The sequence below is a fragment of the Molothrus ater genome, chromosome 1 (genome assembly GCF_012460135.2).
Source record: "Molothrus ater isolate BHLD 08-10-18 breed brown headed cowbird chromosome 1, BPBGC_Mater_1.1, whole genome shotgun sequence".
NCBI lineage: Eukaryota > Metazoa > Chordata > Aves > Passeriformes > Icteridae > Molothrus > Molothrus ater.
This window is the reverse complement of record NC_050478.2, coordinates 53,600,420-53,617,458: the sequence shown is the minus strand read 5'-3', so window position 1 is coordinate 53,617,458 and position 17,039 is coordinate 53,600,420.

Below are 17,039 nucleotides of genomic sequence, written 5' to 3'. Positions count from 1 at the left end.
TTTACAGCCTTCTATGGCTACTCTTGCCAACACAGATCTTGAGAAGGTGTTCGGTATGTATGAAGAATCTTTAAAACAAAATTTGTTTGCTGTAGGCATTCACTGCTCCCTCCCTTTTCTTTCTTTCTCTCTGCCTTTCCACCACCTTAATTTGTCTGTGGACTTGGCTTCTTTGTTCTTTCATGACTAATATTACCATCTGTGACATTACATATCAAGATAGCAATGCAACATATTAAGCACAGGAAAACCCGGAATGTTTGAGCTCATCCAAGCATTTGTTGCTTAAAGCTCCAGCATTACTTGTAGCCACCTGAAGCATCCCAAAGTTTCTAAAAACACATTGCAATAAAACAGCAGGTTTCCATGTTGTTTCTGAAATTGAGATATAGGATCTTATTGGGGCTGCCTTCTTGCAAACAATCTTGGCAACTTACTTGGTTTTATTTCTCACTAAAGGCTTATAAAAAGAGCTTTCTTTTTTATGGCATTAGCCTAACTACCACCTAGAGCAGCTCACTTTGTGAACTCCCCAAGTTCTACACTGGAAGCACCATTCCCAGGTCACACCTATGACCACAGCCTATGTGAGGTATGCCTCATGCAGCAGGGGCCCAACAACCAGGCAGGACCCCAAACAAGTGTTTATCTCTGCCACCTTCTGCCCTTCCGAGGATGAGGAGGGGGCAGCAGGCGTAAAGAGAAATGTATCAAGTAAAAGAATCTTGAAATGGACAGGTCTCAAGATGGAAGATCACAATCAGAATGGAGATCTCCTCCTCCTGCTTCTCGCATAATTCTAGACAGATCCACATCTTATTTACCCAATAGGGATTGCAGTAACCACCAAGATCTGATATAGTGACAGACAGACCTTTCCCTCCCATTGCTGATTTTTCAGACATTGAGTTGCTTCACTGTTTATCTCAAAACCTGTATTTATCTGCAGACATCAACCTGTCCAGTTTTTCTCTGCATTAATAATTTTCCACTTCAAGTTCTAGTACATAGTATGGAATTCAATATTGAATAAACCTATGTTTCAGACTGGAGCTTATTTGCATTATTGCATTCTATATTTTATAAGAAAAGAGCTATAGCACATAGTAATAAAACAGCAAATTATAAAGTTCTGTGTAAGGTGAGTTTCTTCATGTCCACATTGGAAGTCTGTTATCTCTTTTCTAATTTATCCAGATGGCCACTAGCACAAGTAAGAGAGGAGCAAGCTTCCTCCCCTTATCTGCTCCACCTGTAGCACCCACAGCTCCTGAGAACTGAGGAGTTTATGAATCTAGTCCTCATACTGCCATATACAAAATCTATGTGGGTATGTATAACACAACACTTCTATACTATTTTTAATTCTCCTGTATCTGGACATTTACAAGTCTTTACTATCTAAGATGTCGAATAGTCTTGTAGATTCCTGTTGAAAAAAACCTCAAACAAATAAATATAATTATTCTTTCTGTGTAAGTCATAGAAAGAACAATATTACACAAGAGAGATATAAAAAGCACTATGGTAATGTCACGAGGTGGATTTGTTTATTTGATTCAGCATGATAGACTTAGAAAAATATGTAATGGTTGTATTATTCAGAGGAAGGAAAAGGTGAGCTAAAGCTGGAGAAAAGAAAAGAAGAAATTGGAAGGGCAAAAAAAGGGGAATGACAGCTTAGAAAGAGGAAAAGTGTGCTTCAACAGAAATCCCCTCATCTTTTGCTATGGGCCTGCAATCAACTTTGCAGGGCCAAAATATTTGCCAGTGGTGATGTCACTAGCTGTGTTTTGTATGGATTCTGGGTCATTTATGACCACTGTGTTGACATGTTAAGTGGTATGTGATTTATGACTACCATAGGGTAAATGATCTTCCTCTGAACAGGAATTTAAGGATAACCAATGTACACATTAGATAAATGTGTACAGACTCACACACATGCTCAAGAGTGCACAAGTAACACTGTTGATGAAAATCTGCCTGCATAGAAATCAACAGAAGTGCAGGTGTTGCCCCAAGTGTAGATACATTTTTTAGTCCATAGAACACATGTATTGAAATATGTGTGTAACTTACTGTAGTCCTCTACACTATGATGAGAGATACAGTGTGATACAGAAAATGTATTCAATATTCATTCGTGCATGCTGTTCAGATCCTGCCTATTTCTGTAGCTGATGCTTTAAACATTGAGTGTAAGGGAAATACTGATGGTATAGGCATAGATGACTGAATTAGACATGTGGTTAACTTCTGCTGTCCACCTCAAAACACTTTGGAGCACAGGCCATAGTTCAAGTTGATAGTGGCTTCTGTTTGTGAGCTGTCTTTCTGGCTTGGGTCCATGGGACCCCATCAGCTGAGATCTTATCCAGGGAGGTGGGGCTGGGCAGTTTCCGCAGTGGGGTGTAGAAAAATCTTCAGCAATGAACCGCATTGCTCACCATCCCTCAGAAGCTTTTCACGCCACTGCTACCCCCTCCCTGTGGCCCCGAAACAGGGTTGATGAAGCACAGGAAGCTTTCCCCTTGCTGTGGTCGCTCCTGGCCCCAGGCGCCCGTGGGGCAGCAGCAGCCCCTGTGGAGATGGGGCTGGGGAAGGCAGGTGTTGTTCCCACGACCAGAGCCCAGCTCCCAGGGGGGGAGAGTGGAGGTCAGGAAGTTAGCAAAGGTCAGCCAAGTCCCGCTGGCTCTTCGTAATCCTCTTTTCCACCCACAGCCCCTTGAAACTACCCTGATTTCTCCCAGTGCAGTGTCTGGGGGAGTTGCTCTACTGCTGCAGGATTCAATTTATTTTTCTCGCTTCCAAACTATGCTTCTGCAGAGTCTCAAGTCAGCTTTGTTTCAGCTGGAGTCGAGCAACACACAGGAGAGATGTGGCTCTATTTCGCTGGTTTGTTTTTCTTTTCCTTGCCTTTTTTTAACCTTTTTTTTTTTGCTATTTTGACAGGAAATCTTGCTCCTTTTTCTCTTGCATAAGTATGAAGTAACCCTGTGAAAACAAATACAATTACTTATTGTTTACGTGTGTAAAAATAAAAGGACAATTTTGCTGATCAAGTTATATCTGAAGAATAGAGTTGTATAAAGGGTTTATTTATTTGTATTTTTATGCTAGCCAAACAAAAAAAAAAATCAACAACAATAAAAAAATTCTTTTGGTCTACCCAGAATTAAAATTTGTCAGTTTTACTGCCAAACAGCAACACACAAATTTGAAAGAAATGTCATTTCAGGTCAGAAGACATTTCAAGTAGGCTTTTTAACATTGATTAAAGATAAATATAGGTAAATTTCAAAAGAAACCCTTAATGCAAAATGAGAACTGGAAAGTTTCTGTATGAAAACATCAATAGGATTACACTTGATATTTCAAAATGTTTCCTTTGACTGAAAAGTTTCATTCTGCTGTAATAAAGATTGCTCCTGGTAAGGAATTTAGAGCAACCTTTTTGAGACCAATGATGCTTCCTCATATAGAACTGGAAAGGTTAATAAGTGGTTAACTATCAATCTTCTCAGGTATAACTGGAGAATGTACTTTTTGGCTTTGGCTTTATACAAAGCATCTAGACAATAAACCAAATTAAAATATATAGACTATAGTGTCAAGATAAAGTTTTATCCAAAGAAAATTTAAGTAAATTCATGCATTTCACTAGGTTATAAAAATCAAACAAACAGATAATTTTGCACATATGTAATGGTCTCAAGATTTTGTAATTTCTCTTCCACTTTTAAAACAATAAGACCCAAATGTGGATAAAATCATCTCACTCTTCCCACTGAAAGTGAAGAACTTTTTCCAAGTTCTTATGCTGGAAAAAAAAAAATATTTCTTAGGGATTGATGATTAAAACTCTTATTAGTGCTCTAGTTAAGGAAAAATAAACAACTGCATTAGCTAATCTGAGTTCAAATAAACAGATGCATAAGCTGGGCTATCTCAAAACTATACAGAACTCAACAGAGACCATTAACACTAAAAACACTTCATAAGGTTCAGAGATTAACACCTTCAAAGCAAAATGGTTGCACTGAGGGACTGGGTGATAACACCTCTATATAGTGGCAAACTCTAACTGCATATTTGCTGGGCATGTATGCTGGTACACAGTGAAGCTCACATGAACTTAATTTTAAAGATGAAGAGAACAAAAAATTGCTCTCATTTACTGTTTACTGCAGCCAGCAAAGCTGACCAGACAAAATGGTGTCCAAGCAGAATGGTGCTTTTGAGTCTTAGCAAAAAATCTAAATTTTCGGGAACATTAACTCCCATGTGCCAGAAGAAAGTCCCTTTGAGTTGTTACCTAAATGTAACATGGTATTGAGCCTTGCTTATTCAGCTCTGTGAACAAATGATTGGTGGCTCACAAAAAAAATTTCATGATTTTTAAGAAAATCTTGGCTATCTGTGCAGCTGGGTAACAGATGAAAAGCACAAAATCTCTGCTTTGGTGCATTGTGGATTGGTGCATTGTGGATCACCAGCTTCACAAGTCTACTGACTATTTAAAAAAACACAAACCAGCCTACCAGTTAATCAGAAAAAAACTCCCCAAAAAACCCAAACAAAACAAAACACAAAAAACCCACAGCAAAAAACCTACCCCCAAACAAAAACCAGATCCATTTCAACTAGCAAAAGACTATTGTATATAGGTGTCAGGACACACAACAAATGAGGGCATCATGCAGTAGTGCTGATATCCTGATAGAAAATACAAGACCTGCCTGTTACCAATATGGAATGAGGCTTGACTTCTCAGGCAAGAGAGACCAGCAATTCTGACACCCTAGGGTTACTCAAATCTCCTTTGCACCTGCCTGGGGACTCTACATCACTACAGACCCTCACCTGACACCTGCCAAAATCTTTTTCCAATCATTGTTTTGCAAATGCTTTAGATTCAAATCAGCATGGATTGCTTTGACTGAATTTGTGATTCAATCAGACTTCTTCATATTTCTATAAAATAATTCAAAATCATGGTTGAAATTTCAATATTTCAGCATATTGAGGGAAAGGGGGAAATGTTTCACATTTTTTGAGAAGCACCCAAACAAGATTTTTTTTCTTTAGGAGTCCAGTCCAGGTTTTACATAGACTTCAGTACAAGCCAGGCTAGGATTTTGATGTTTAAGCCAGCATTATGTGATTGTACTTATAGAAATGATCAATAAGGTTTCTAGTTGCAGAGGTCACTATTAAAACCTTTACAATTGCCATTTGCACATAATTAACATTACCAAAAGATTTACTGTATTCCCCACACTATGAATATTGCTGTAAAGATAATTAGGAAAGCGTTAGTATTGTAAAGATTTGAATTGTGTATTCCTTAATACAGAGTCTCAATGCTATAATTTAAGGAACTCCCAATAACTGCAGAAGCTGCAGGGGGCTTTGCACGGGAAAGGAAGAACAGTATGTCTTTTAAGAGCTTCTTAAAACTTTGTTCCACCTACAAAATCCTCTATAGTCTCTATTATTATAACCTAAATAATCTATACTATAACTCCAAATTTATATATTTTAATTGTTTTTTCTCTTATAGAAGTGACTGTTTCTTCTGTTGGAAGAATTCCACTTGCAAATTTCATTTTCAGAAATCAATAAAAATAGCTGCAAGAACTCCTGATGGGTTTGAGGTCAGAACTTTCAAACAGGTTTTCATGATTGCCAGGTTTTACAGCCCATTTTAAAAATATGTGCTGGTGTCAAAGAAGCCCCGCTGCACTGAAATGATAAACATGACATGGGATGCTTCAGACTGTGGATGACCTCTTCAAAACACAGGAATGAGTCTTGACTTCTCAGGCAAGAGGGAACAGCAATTCTGACACACCTAGGGTCCTCCTGCATTGTTCTAGGCTGGTAATTACGTTCTCCCAAAATGTGAGTGCAGGGAATGTAGGAAGACTATTTTACAGTCGGAAGACATAAGCTATATCAGCTGAGATGTGGTATATCTGTCACCCCATAGCCTGCAGTGTAGACAAGTCCTGAGTGTGTTTGAGCTGTATAAACATAACTACAAGCTAAACACTTTCATTGTTCAATACATTTTTTTGCTGTGCTTGGGAATGGATTTATAAATTCCTTTCCATAAAAGCACCCTAAGTGTAACAGATGCCTAAAATATATCGGCTCCATTATCAAGAAATAGATTATCCAAACTGAATACACAGTATCAGAGTTTACCATTTTGTATATAATCTACATTCTTAACATTTTCCTGGACTGCTGTTAGTTTAGGTTAGTAGGACTTACTGTACTCTCAGTGTTGAAAGATGAATAGGCCTATCAGCTGAACAGTGTAATAAATTTTTTAGGCTGCACACATCATGCTCCACCTTTCTGTCATTCTTCATCCTGTATAATATAGCCTAATGCAATATGGCACCTGTTAGCAGAAAAATGGTGCAGCAGCCATAAAAAAGTGATTTATGTCTTAGTACCAAAGCAGCTAATATTAAGAAACTGGTGTCTGGGAGGGCAGCAAACAAGTGAAATGTGAAACATAGCACATATATATTCATGAAACGTAGGAAGCTGTGAAATGTTAGACTGACAGTGAAATTCTCCCTGGGTATCCACTGCAAGGTCAGATTAACAAAGGGGGTAATTGGTGGTGATGGTTGTGGATGTTCAGAGTTGCCCACATGTCACAGCTGCTTATGCTGGAGTATCAGAAGTATGTTAAATGCATCTCCTGACACGAACCCAAAGATCCTTACTACCAAATGACATAAGAAAGGCTAATTTAAGGTGGCAGCTGGCAGAAAGAAAAACATATCAAGCAAGAAAGTTGTTCTTAGCAGCCATAATGTAGAGAGGAAAGAGTGGGATGAGAGAAATAATGTGGGCCTCATTCCTCTGCTGCATTTTTCTAGTGGTGTAAATCAACCAGTTTAAGGCTATAGTCAAACATTAGGGATTTCTCCCTGGATGCTGAAACTTCATCAGAGAAAATTCTGTCTTTGGTTTACAACACACCTAATGTGACTAAACTTGATAGTGTAGCATCTTGTCAGTTTTGCCACTGAACAATGTAACAGATTAATCCAAGACACTGTGAATTATAGCTATCACATTAATCCTTGGTTACTGTTCAACATATCTGTGTGTACATATAATAAAAACACACATATGTCCATGTACGAATCTATTCATGCTGCTGCTAAGTATGGTGTTTTTGGTTCAGGGGTGGAAGTCTTCCTTCTCAGTCAGTACTCAACTAGTTCTTCCTCCCATGGTGCCTAATGCATAGTGCAATATGGTTGGGTCAAAGAGGTTAATAGCCCTACTTTTGTGAAAAGTGCCATGGAATCTTTCTAAGCAAGCAGTGAGAACCTCACATTAAATACCTTCTGAAAGAGAGCCTGTGACTTGCTCCGAGTTACAAACTGGGGTGTTGCTGTAATGCAGAAATAGGGGAAATCATGCTACATACTTAAGTTACTGAGTCATCCTGCCCCTACAGACATTTACCAGATGCAGTGAAACTTTGCTTGTGTGGAGCTACAAAATAATAACAAAAGGTAGTATGGCTGGAAAAAACTGGAGCTTCTCTTTGACTTAAAAAAAAAAATGACAGAAGCTTTCACCTGATTGTGTGTAGTCATGTCATAAATAATTTGGATGGAGATCTCTCAGACCTTTTGCTGTTATATTCTGGATTCAATAAGTACTGAGTAAGTTGAAGCAAGTGAGACCTGTGGCAAAATGGCCACATTTTGTCTATTTGCTAGAGGCCTTGCCTTGGAGAAAATTCCAGTCCTTTTAGGAAACGGCTACGGAATTCCTAGTTCCTGTGTTGTAGATGTCCCAAATTACTTTCTAGCCACTGGTTAACCAGGATAGAGATTATTCTAACAGAATATTTTATGCTTTAAAGTTTTGGTCATATCCAAGGCAAAATGAAATAACCAGGAGGACTCTATTTTGTGAAGCTCTGTTGAGCTGTTGCCCTTTGCAACTCAATGTGTCTAGAAACTTCACACTGACCTCTATATGGACTTTCTGGACAGCCACTGAAATTTAGCCATCAAAGTTTGTGTGGCTCCAGGACTAGGTACTGGTTTTGCAAATGCCAGCAGTGCTTTAATATTGCCCTATAGAGGCTTATGTAACTACAGAGCATTTCTGTACCCAGCTCCACAGAGACCTAGTAGGTCACTGCTACCACACTGAACTTTTCAATTGTGATTCAGATCACATTGAGGTCCTCACATAGCTGTTCTCCAACGGCATCAATCTTGTTGTCTTCTAACATACTGATGGCCAGTTTCGTAAGGGTTCAGCGGCATATGTGACTTCTCTCACCTTCCCAGACTTTCCATCCAGTGCCAAGGAAACCCTCTTGTGTGTTCAGAAGAGCCCAGTCTCTGTTAGCCCATTGGTTTTGACTTCTGCCTCCACAAGCTACTTGGGGTTTAAAATACCAGTCGTAGATCTGTGCTATCTTTTTTTTTTTTCCAGCACTGATTTATTCCAGAGGAAGGGAGCATGCCTGGAACTGCCATCACTAGAATTGACTAGCTTGCTGCAGCAACATGCCAAGAACTCATGCTGTCTCTGTACCCATGACTGGCTTTGTCTTTGCCCTGAGTACCAGGTGTAGGAAACCTGTAGCTGCTAAACATGACAAAACAGCTTAGGAACAATCTGGTCCCACTGAAGCAGGGGCACAGAGAAAGGTGTGCCTAGCTCAATAGGAATTCTTAGGAAAAAGACTTGGCAAGGACAGCAGGATTCATCCTACTATCTCTGCTGTTGAGACACCTCTTAATTGTGTCTCTTGACCATAACTGTTTTCACAACCTCCATGATTAAATTCTATTGTGTAATTACAGTACCATACTATTAAACATACATTTTTTTCACCAGTTTCTCTTCAATCTCTCTATTAGAGGATATGAAATAATATCTTTACATTTCTGGTTAAAAAAATCATAAATCCCTATGTTAAACAATACTGAAATAATATTTTTGTATTTATTATGTTGTTCAGTCACTACTTATCCCTTGAAAATTGTGATTGTTTCAAAAGTCCAAATTACGTGTTCAGACTTAAGACTTTATCCAAGCACACAGCGATTTGTCAGATAATAACACCCCTACATTGATATGGCCTGTTACCTGAATAGATTCCGAAAACTAAGTACAAACCATAGAAATTACTTCAGCTGTCATTACTTTGTGGTATTTGAGGTGAAATGAGGTAATTTTTAAATAGCATGAAGTAAGATTGCATAATAATTTAGGTCAAAAAGTGAGTAACAAGTCATATAGCTGAGATGAGCAGAATATAGTGAATGTAGAACTGCAAATACCAGGCATCCCTATCATAATTCTATTCCTATTAGACTAGCCATTTCTTGAAGTTTGAGTAAGGAAAAATGTTAACATTACTACCAAGAACAGTTCTAACAAAATCTGATGACAAAGAATGATCTGTATTTTTATGGGGAGTGATTAAAACATATTTAGAGATACAAGGTACAAGCAGTATATGATTATTGGAAAGCTGAAGAACTTACCCTCTCATGAACTGTAGCAGTAATTAAAACTTCAATAGAAAGAAGCAATTCCTGCCCACTACAGAAAGATCTTTTGCCCAATTATAAAAGGGCGTGTGATACTGGAAGCTAAAGCAATGCAGGCAAATTAAAGTGGGCTCCACTTCCTTGCTTTTCATTTTTGGAATGGCAGCACACATGGATCAAAGCAAAGGGCTTTGTTTGTGGCTGCAGCCTCTACCATTTGTCCTTTATATGCCAAATCACACAAAAGCATTCCAAAACAAGTTTTTCCAAATACTCCTAATCTTAAAGGATTATGATAGGTGAACTTGTTATTCTATATCACTATTTTACTGAATCATTGTTTTTATGTTTTATATATTATGTTTCAGCTTGGTCAAGTATGCTGTTGAAAAATGCTTCTAAACAGTATGTTTCTACCTAAGAGTATGTTTTCTATCTTTCAGTGGCAACCTATGCTTTGGTTTTGTGTCCTTCCCCCTTTGCATGAATCAGTAAAGCAAGAAGTCCTTTACTTTTCAACAACTACCTTAGTAGATTAAAGACTTCCTCTGATGGAAGCACCATAGCCACCTAGTTTGCAAGACAAGGAATAGGGTCATATCTAAACAAGTAAATAAGTTTATATGCAGCTTTACTTCCAGATCAGACCTTAAAAAAATCTTTCTTGTTCTGCTTGCTGTATCTTAGAATACTTCTCTGACTTCCAGCCCACTCACTCTCTTGCTCGATAAAGTACATACAAGCACTGCCTGGATCAGCATTATAAGTAGCTTTACATGCTCCTTCTCCCCCAGAGCTTTTTTCAAGAACACCCTGAACATCCTTGCAGTAATTCCAAATTTGGGTATTTATTCAACAGATATTCAACAGATGGTCATTCAGAACTAAGTTGCTGTGCCTTTTTTCACATTGGCTGAAAGTACCTGAGCTTGGGTCAGACATCAGCTTTTCAAGGAGCTGTGTGTTGTGCTTATGTACCTTTTTGCTTTATGTAACTTTTTACTTTATGTACCTTTTTTATATTCTTTTTCTTTGACTGTGTTCAAGTGTTCCATAATGAAGGATATTTCTGCCCTTGTTTATTCCAGAGTTGGTTGGATCCTGATTTCAGTCATACTGGACTACATCAGAAGTAATCGGAATGCAGTAACTCTAAATCTCTTCTGGTGTCACTAAGATCAGGTCTGACTCACTTCTCCTATACCTAGTCTTTAAAATCAAATCTGTTCTTTTTCTCTTTAAAACTGTAATTTTGTTCTGCTGTACTTTAAATTGTAGTATTACTTTGGAAAAAAAAAAAGACCATAAAAATGACATTTCAGGATTCTATATTTGTCTGACAGCTGTTTCTGTTGCAGAAGTGCTCATTTTATAAGTTAAAAAGTTGTCTTTCCTAATACTTTCCTAATACATATCCCAGAATGCAGAGGGTGTTATGATTCGAGTTATTGACACACCGTCTTCATATTCTGCAACCACTGAAGGCCATTTTACATTTTAAAGCCTCTGTTTGCTTGCACCACCCTGTCTTCTTCAAATCATGTCCCTGGTAATTCCAGGGCCAGACCTTTTGCATTGCGTAAGCATGTTACAGGTCTAAAGGATCATCTTATGCAAGGTAAACATACACTTCAGAAAAAAAAAGCAGCTCAGACTTCATGTTTGAATGGCAGGAATCACAACTGTTAATAACAGTAAAACGTCCTTTTTCTATGAGAAACAAATAAGGATCTATTCAAGGTCATTTTTGGGATGCCAGGTTTGACACGTAGAACTTTCAGCACAGAGATCTGGCCACCATTCTGTCAAATGTATCAGGAGAGCCTTAATTTGATCTCAGAGGAGACTCTAAGAAAATTAAAACAGTACCTTTCAGTTTGGCAGAAGTGGTAGTGTGTTCAGCTGCTTTGTCAGCTAATGTGCTGCTAAGGGTGTACAGACAGGAGTTGGCAGAGAAAGGGGTGAACTGAAAATTATGGATGCTGCACATTATGGACCAAACAAACTTCCACACCTCCTTGCAATCAAAGGTCTGTCTTTCATTTTCTTTTATAAAATGTATAAACTGATTAAGTATTAAAAGTACAACTTGATGTTGAAAATTACAACACATTATGACACAAAGGAACAAAGGCTGGAAGTTGAGGGAAATTTTAAAAAATTGAAGAAACAAAGAAAAAAATGAAGACATGAAAGAATTTTGTTTAGTTTGAAAAAAAAAAGCCAAAAAAACCCCACCCCAAAACAGAAAAAACCAAACCAAACCAAAACCATCATATTTCCCCTCGCTCCTTGCCTTTTTAAAAATATACTTGAAAATGCAACATTTGGAAAAATCTACACATGTCTAAATTTAGGGTCTGTGTTACTTTACTCTGCATTTCTTTATCACACTTTACTCATCATTTTGTAGAAAGTCTATGTGGCAGGCTGATGCATGTCTTACTTTATAAATATTTATTACCCACTAGTGTTTTCCTATCTTTGAAGTTACAACCACTTCTCCTTTTCAATCCTTGTTCCCTCCTTTTTTCTTATTAAAAAGAGAATCTTGTCAAACAATTTTGTTTATGTGAAAATGCTGTGAAGACTAGTTTTGGTTTTAGCCTCATCTTTATTTTAGTTTGCCTTGCTTTCCCCCTCACTTTTCTTCTGAGAACGCGTAGGCCTGGAATAAGAATGTAAACAGCATGATCTCTGCTGCTGTTACATGAATGCAGCAAGGGAAACCTGGCCATTCATAGGCCCATATGCCCATGGGTCTGTTTCCACAGTGATTCTTTGGAACACCTCGGAGAACTTGAGCTTGGAGGAAGTATGACTGGCCTTTGAAGAAAGCTCCGAGACAACAATCACAGGCTGTAGCTGCTCAAAAATGAGGATAATGCAGTTTTGTGGTTTAACAGGAAGGGATATTAAAAATATATATTTAAAAACAAAAACAAAACTGAAACACAACCAACCAACCAAAACCAACAACAAACACAGCAACAACCAACAAAACAAAACAAAGCCAAACAAAACCAAGAAACCCAAACAAACGAAAACAAAACAAGCAAATAAACAAAACAAGACCAAAAAAAAAAACCAAAAAAACCCCACAACCCAAAGCCACCGAGTAGTTAGCTGCATCAGAAGCCAACCAGAAACTGTCTGAATGTATTCTTGCCTTGTTATGTAGAGCGAATTCTCTCTGTCCACAGAGGATCAATGTTTTTTTCTCATAACCTGATTCATCATGTTATTCTACCAGAGAAAGTATGGTATTTTACTGAAGTAAAAGTGACATGCCTAACCGAGAATGAGCAATTAGCTTTTCCAGTCAGAAACATGATGAACTAAAATTTATGTCTTATTTTTTCTTCCCTCTCTCTTTCCCTCTAAAAAAATTGCATGTTTGAGTATGTTAGAGAGAGCAAAAGGGAGGCAGGCCTAATTGCTGTCTTGACCTACTTTTACACCCCAGTCACTTAAATCCAAGGGTTAAACCTAGGTTCTTTTGCTCTGGGTAAACACAAAGGAGAAATACTGACCAGATATTCTCAAGAGGTAAAAATCACACTAAGTTTACTGGCAAACTATGGAAAATCAAGGAATTTTGGCAAATGATTTAGTACAACAAAAAACACTTATCACAGCATAGACTTAGCCCATTCAACAAAAAAACCTTTAAAGCCACTTGATGTTACATTCTGTGAAAAGCTAGTTCAATAAGAAGAAAGGGAAAAAAACAGGAAAGACAAGAAAGACATAGAAAGACAGACATGTAGCCACCAACTCTTGGGTTCCAGCAATGTGATAGATAGAAAATTTCCAGATGAAGGTAGGGTTAAGGAACAACAAGCTTGCCTCATGGTCTGGCTTCTTACTACCTTGATGCATCCTGGGCCTTCTTTCCAGGTGGCATTTATGGTCTCTCAGCACTCAGGGTCTGGGTTAGGCAAAACTGGGACTGCCTCCAGTGTGCATGACCGACAGACACTGTGGGGCCAGGGGGTATGGGGGACTGGGCACTACCTCACCAGAGCAAAGCCTGACCCACCCCCTTCCACACACTCCAAGAATCCCAAGATATCTAGAGATAAATTATTATTTTTGGTCTCTGACACCTACCAAATGAGAGTTTCTGTTTTACCCTAAAGTCTGCCATTCTCTTTCAATACCCAAAACTGTGTCTGCATTTTCCAGCTGTATCAACAGTCAAATAAAATGTTCAGCTTGCTTTTCTTACTGGTGATGCCCATTTAGTTCACACTGGTCATTATAATGCTCAACTCCTTTTCCTGAGGGACAGTTCATTTCTATGCATGCAGTTCAATTCTGTGGAAGTGTTCAAGGCCAAGTTGGATGGGCCTTTGAGTAACCAGGTTTAGTGAATGACATTCTTTCCTATGGCAGGCGGATAGGAACTAGATGATTTTTTAAGGTCCCTTCCAACATGAACTTTTCCATAATTCTATGATTCCTGATATTCAGCTGCTCTTTCATTATTTTGTGAAGCTATTCAATAACTCCATGCCACCAGCCTTTTTTTCCATTCTGTTTTTCAGATTTTCATGCTCATAACACAGTCCCTAATGCAAAGCCAGACACTAATGACATTTCCCCTTTTCTTTAATCTCTTTTAATTAAAACTATTACTTGTGTGCTGTCCTCTTTATTCCATGATGGATTGGTTTCTCTAGGAAGAGTTAGTGGGATATTTTGTAAATTCCTCCTGGAAAATCCAAGCCGACTGTATCAGTGAGTGGAGGTGCTTCCATGAACTTGTTGATTCCTTCATAGAAATGAAACAGGTTTTCCACATAGCAAGCACACGTTGACCCTTATTGTCATTAATCTTATTTGATCTTTTAGCTCATTCTTAGATATTATGGATTTTGCATGCTGTTCTCATTCTTTTCCAAATTTATCTAATGTGTTTTTAGAATTGTTTACTGACATTTCTATTCTTTTCAGTTTTTCCTCAAATACTTTTTCTACTGCCCCATCATACTGAATTTTGGGCTATTTTTCAGTACTGTGACTCTACTGCAGTATACCTAAATAGTCTGCAAGCTGCTTTGAAATATTGAGCCATTTCTTTTACCTTCTTGAAGTTTTCATAAGATTTTGAGGTGTTTTCTTCTGCTGTAGCAGAGGAAGGTGGAAAGATGGACAAATACAACTTCTTCCTATTTCAGAACAATATTATGATAGTAGATATTGAGTTGGGTTATGCTCTTCTTCTTGTCTAGATGCTCCCTGAAGAAACCTTTTGTGGCAGCAAAAATATCAATCTCTGCATCATGACTTGATGTGATTGTTACTGCATGGGAGTAATTGAAAACACTCCTGTGCTGCTGAATTTTTTCTCTCTGCAGTCCCTCTACTTTTCCTTAGATGCTACAGACCCTCTCAGTACCTGGGTGGGTCACCAGCAGGGTAGGTGTAATACTGGGCTGCTCCTGTTTGGACTTGGAGTTTCTATTTGTAGAGAATGTCTCTTATTTGTTTAATTAATTAATTTATTTATTTATTTATTTATCTGATCTCTCTTCTTCCTGTCCAGACATGTGGGGGTAGCATAATGCTCCTATGCCTGAGGGTACTTTCTTAGGCTATGGAAATAGGAATGGAGGAGCAAAGCCTGAAGCCCAAACCTGGAGACAATTTCGCCACAACAGCTGTGTACAAATGACCAGGCTGCCCACTGAAAGCGTGAGAAAGGAGTAGGATTTACATGAAGAGGTATGCATCTGAAAGCATGCCAAATTTGAAACTGATTCACACTAAGGTAGTTTGCCATTGCTGAGAAGGGCCTCAATTGCCTCTGAGGGTTGTGTCATCTGCTAGAAATTAAAAAAAAAAAAAAGGTAATCGTGTGATATGTCACTTGTTAACCAATCTGTCTGTCCAGACTCAGGTAGATTTCTGGCTTCTGTATACTCTCTTGGTGGGAAAAGCGATGAGTGTCTGATGTCTGAAAGTGCTGCTGTGTGTCCTTCCTGAATTGTGCCATTTCTGGGACTGGCATGAAGTCAGTGAAGAAGACACACAGCTCAGCTGAGAACTAAGATTTAGACTTTTAAATAAGCTCCTTCAGTAGTAAGACCCTGTGAAATTGCATAATTGCATTCTGTAACTGTTTTTTTTTTAACCTCTAGCCTGATTTCAGTTATCTTCACATTTTCCAAAAGTATTCATTTTGATCACTCATATGTAGCTCAGTAAAGTGCACGTGTTTTCTACCAACTTACTATCTGCTCTTTTATATTCAGTGATCTATCTAGGAAAATAGGACTTCATTTTGCTTTCAGTTAAGCCACCCAGGTCTGTAACACCCATCTGCCTTCATTAAGATCAAGCCAACTGCATCCTAATTCAGCCATAAGAGGTATTCTTCTGTGTGTCTAAGTTGTGGAGGAGCAGTCTGCTCAAGAGCCCCTCTAGAGATCTCTACTAGTATCTCTTGCCAACTTTCCTCTGAATGTTTTTGTTTGAATAAAGCTGCTGTGTTGGTTTTGTCTGCTGTTATATGACATTCTGGAAACCATAACTCTGTTGATATACATTTCTATCTTCTCAGAAACAGTAATTTTGTCATGTAATAGAAACTGTATGAGTCAGATTTATTAAATAATTTATAGAATTGTAGAATGGCCTGGGTTTGAATATTGTCTAGCTCCCTGCCATGAGCAGGAGCACCTTTCAGTAGACCAGATTGCTCAGAGCCCCATCCAACCTTGCCTTGAACACTTCCAGGGATGGGGCATCCACAGCTTTTCTGGGAATCCTGTGCCAGTGTCTCACCACCCTTACAGTGAAGAATTTATTTCTGTCATCTGATCTAAATCTATCCTGTTTAGTTTGAAGCCATTCCCCCTTGTCTTGTCTCTACAGGCTCTTGTAAAATGCCCTTTCCAGCTCTCTTGTAGCCCCCTTTATGTACTGGAAGGCTACTCTAAGGTCTTGCAGGAGCTTTCTTTTCTCCAGGTTGAAAACCTCCAGCTCTCTCAGCCTGTCTTTGTAGGAGGGGTGCTCCATCCTTGTGATCATCTTTGTGGCCATCCACTGGACTTACTCCAGCAGGTTCTTGTCTTTCTTGTGCTGAAGCCCCCAGAGCTGGACACTGTACTGTAAGTGGGGTCTCACAAGAAGGCAATGAATTTGTCCCTGTGTCCACTGTTAAAATACAAAATAAACCCATTCCCTCTCACAGTCCTCTTAAGATGAAGATACATAGAACTGTCTAGTCATGTGGACCTTTCTCCCAGCTCTTTCACTTTTGGTGCTCAGAGTCACTGGCTGTTGGAGGGGAAAAGGAAACCTCATTGTTCACTTTGTCCTGCAGAGAGTGTTTGGGATTCTCTAGCAGACAGTGACTTTCTGCACTATTTTCCCAATGAATGCAATTTTAGCAAAGCTGATGAGAAAGAATAGTAGACAGGAGAAATGAGATCATATGGTGACATTGTGTGAGACAGCTCTTTTGAAACC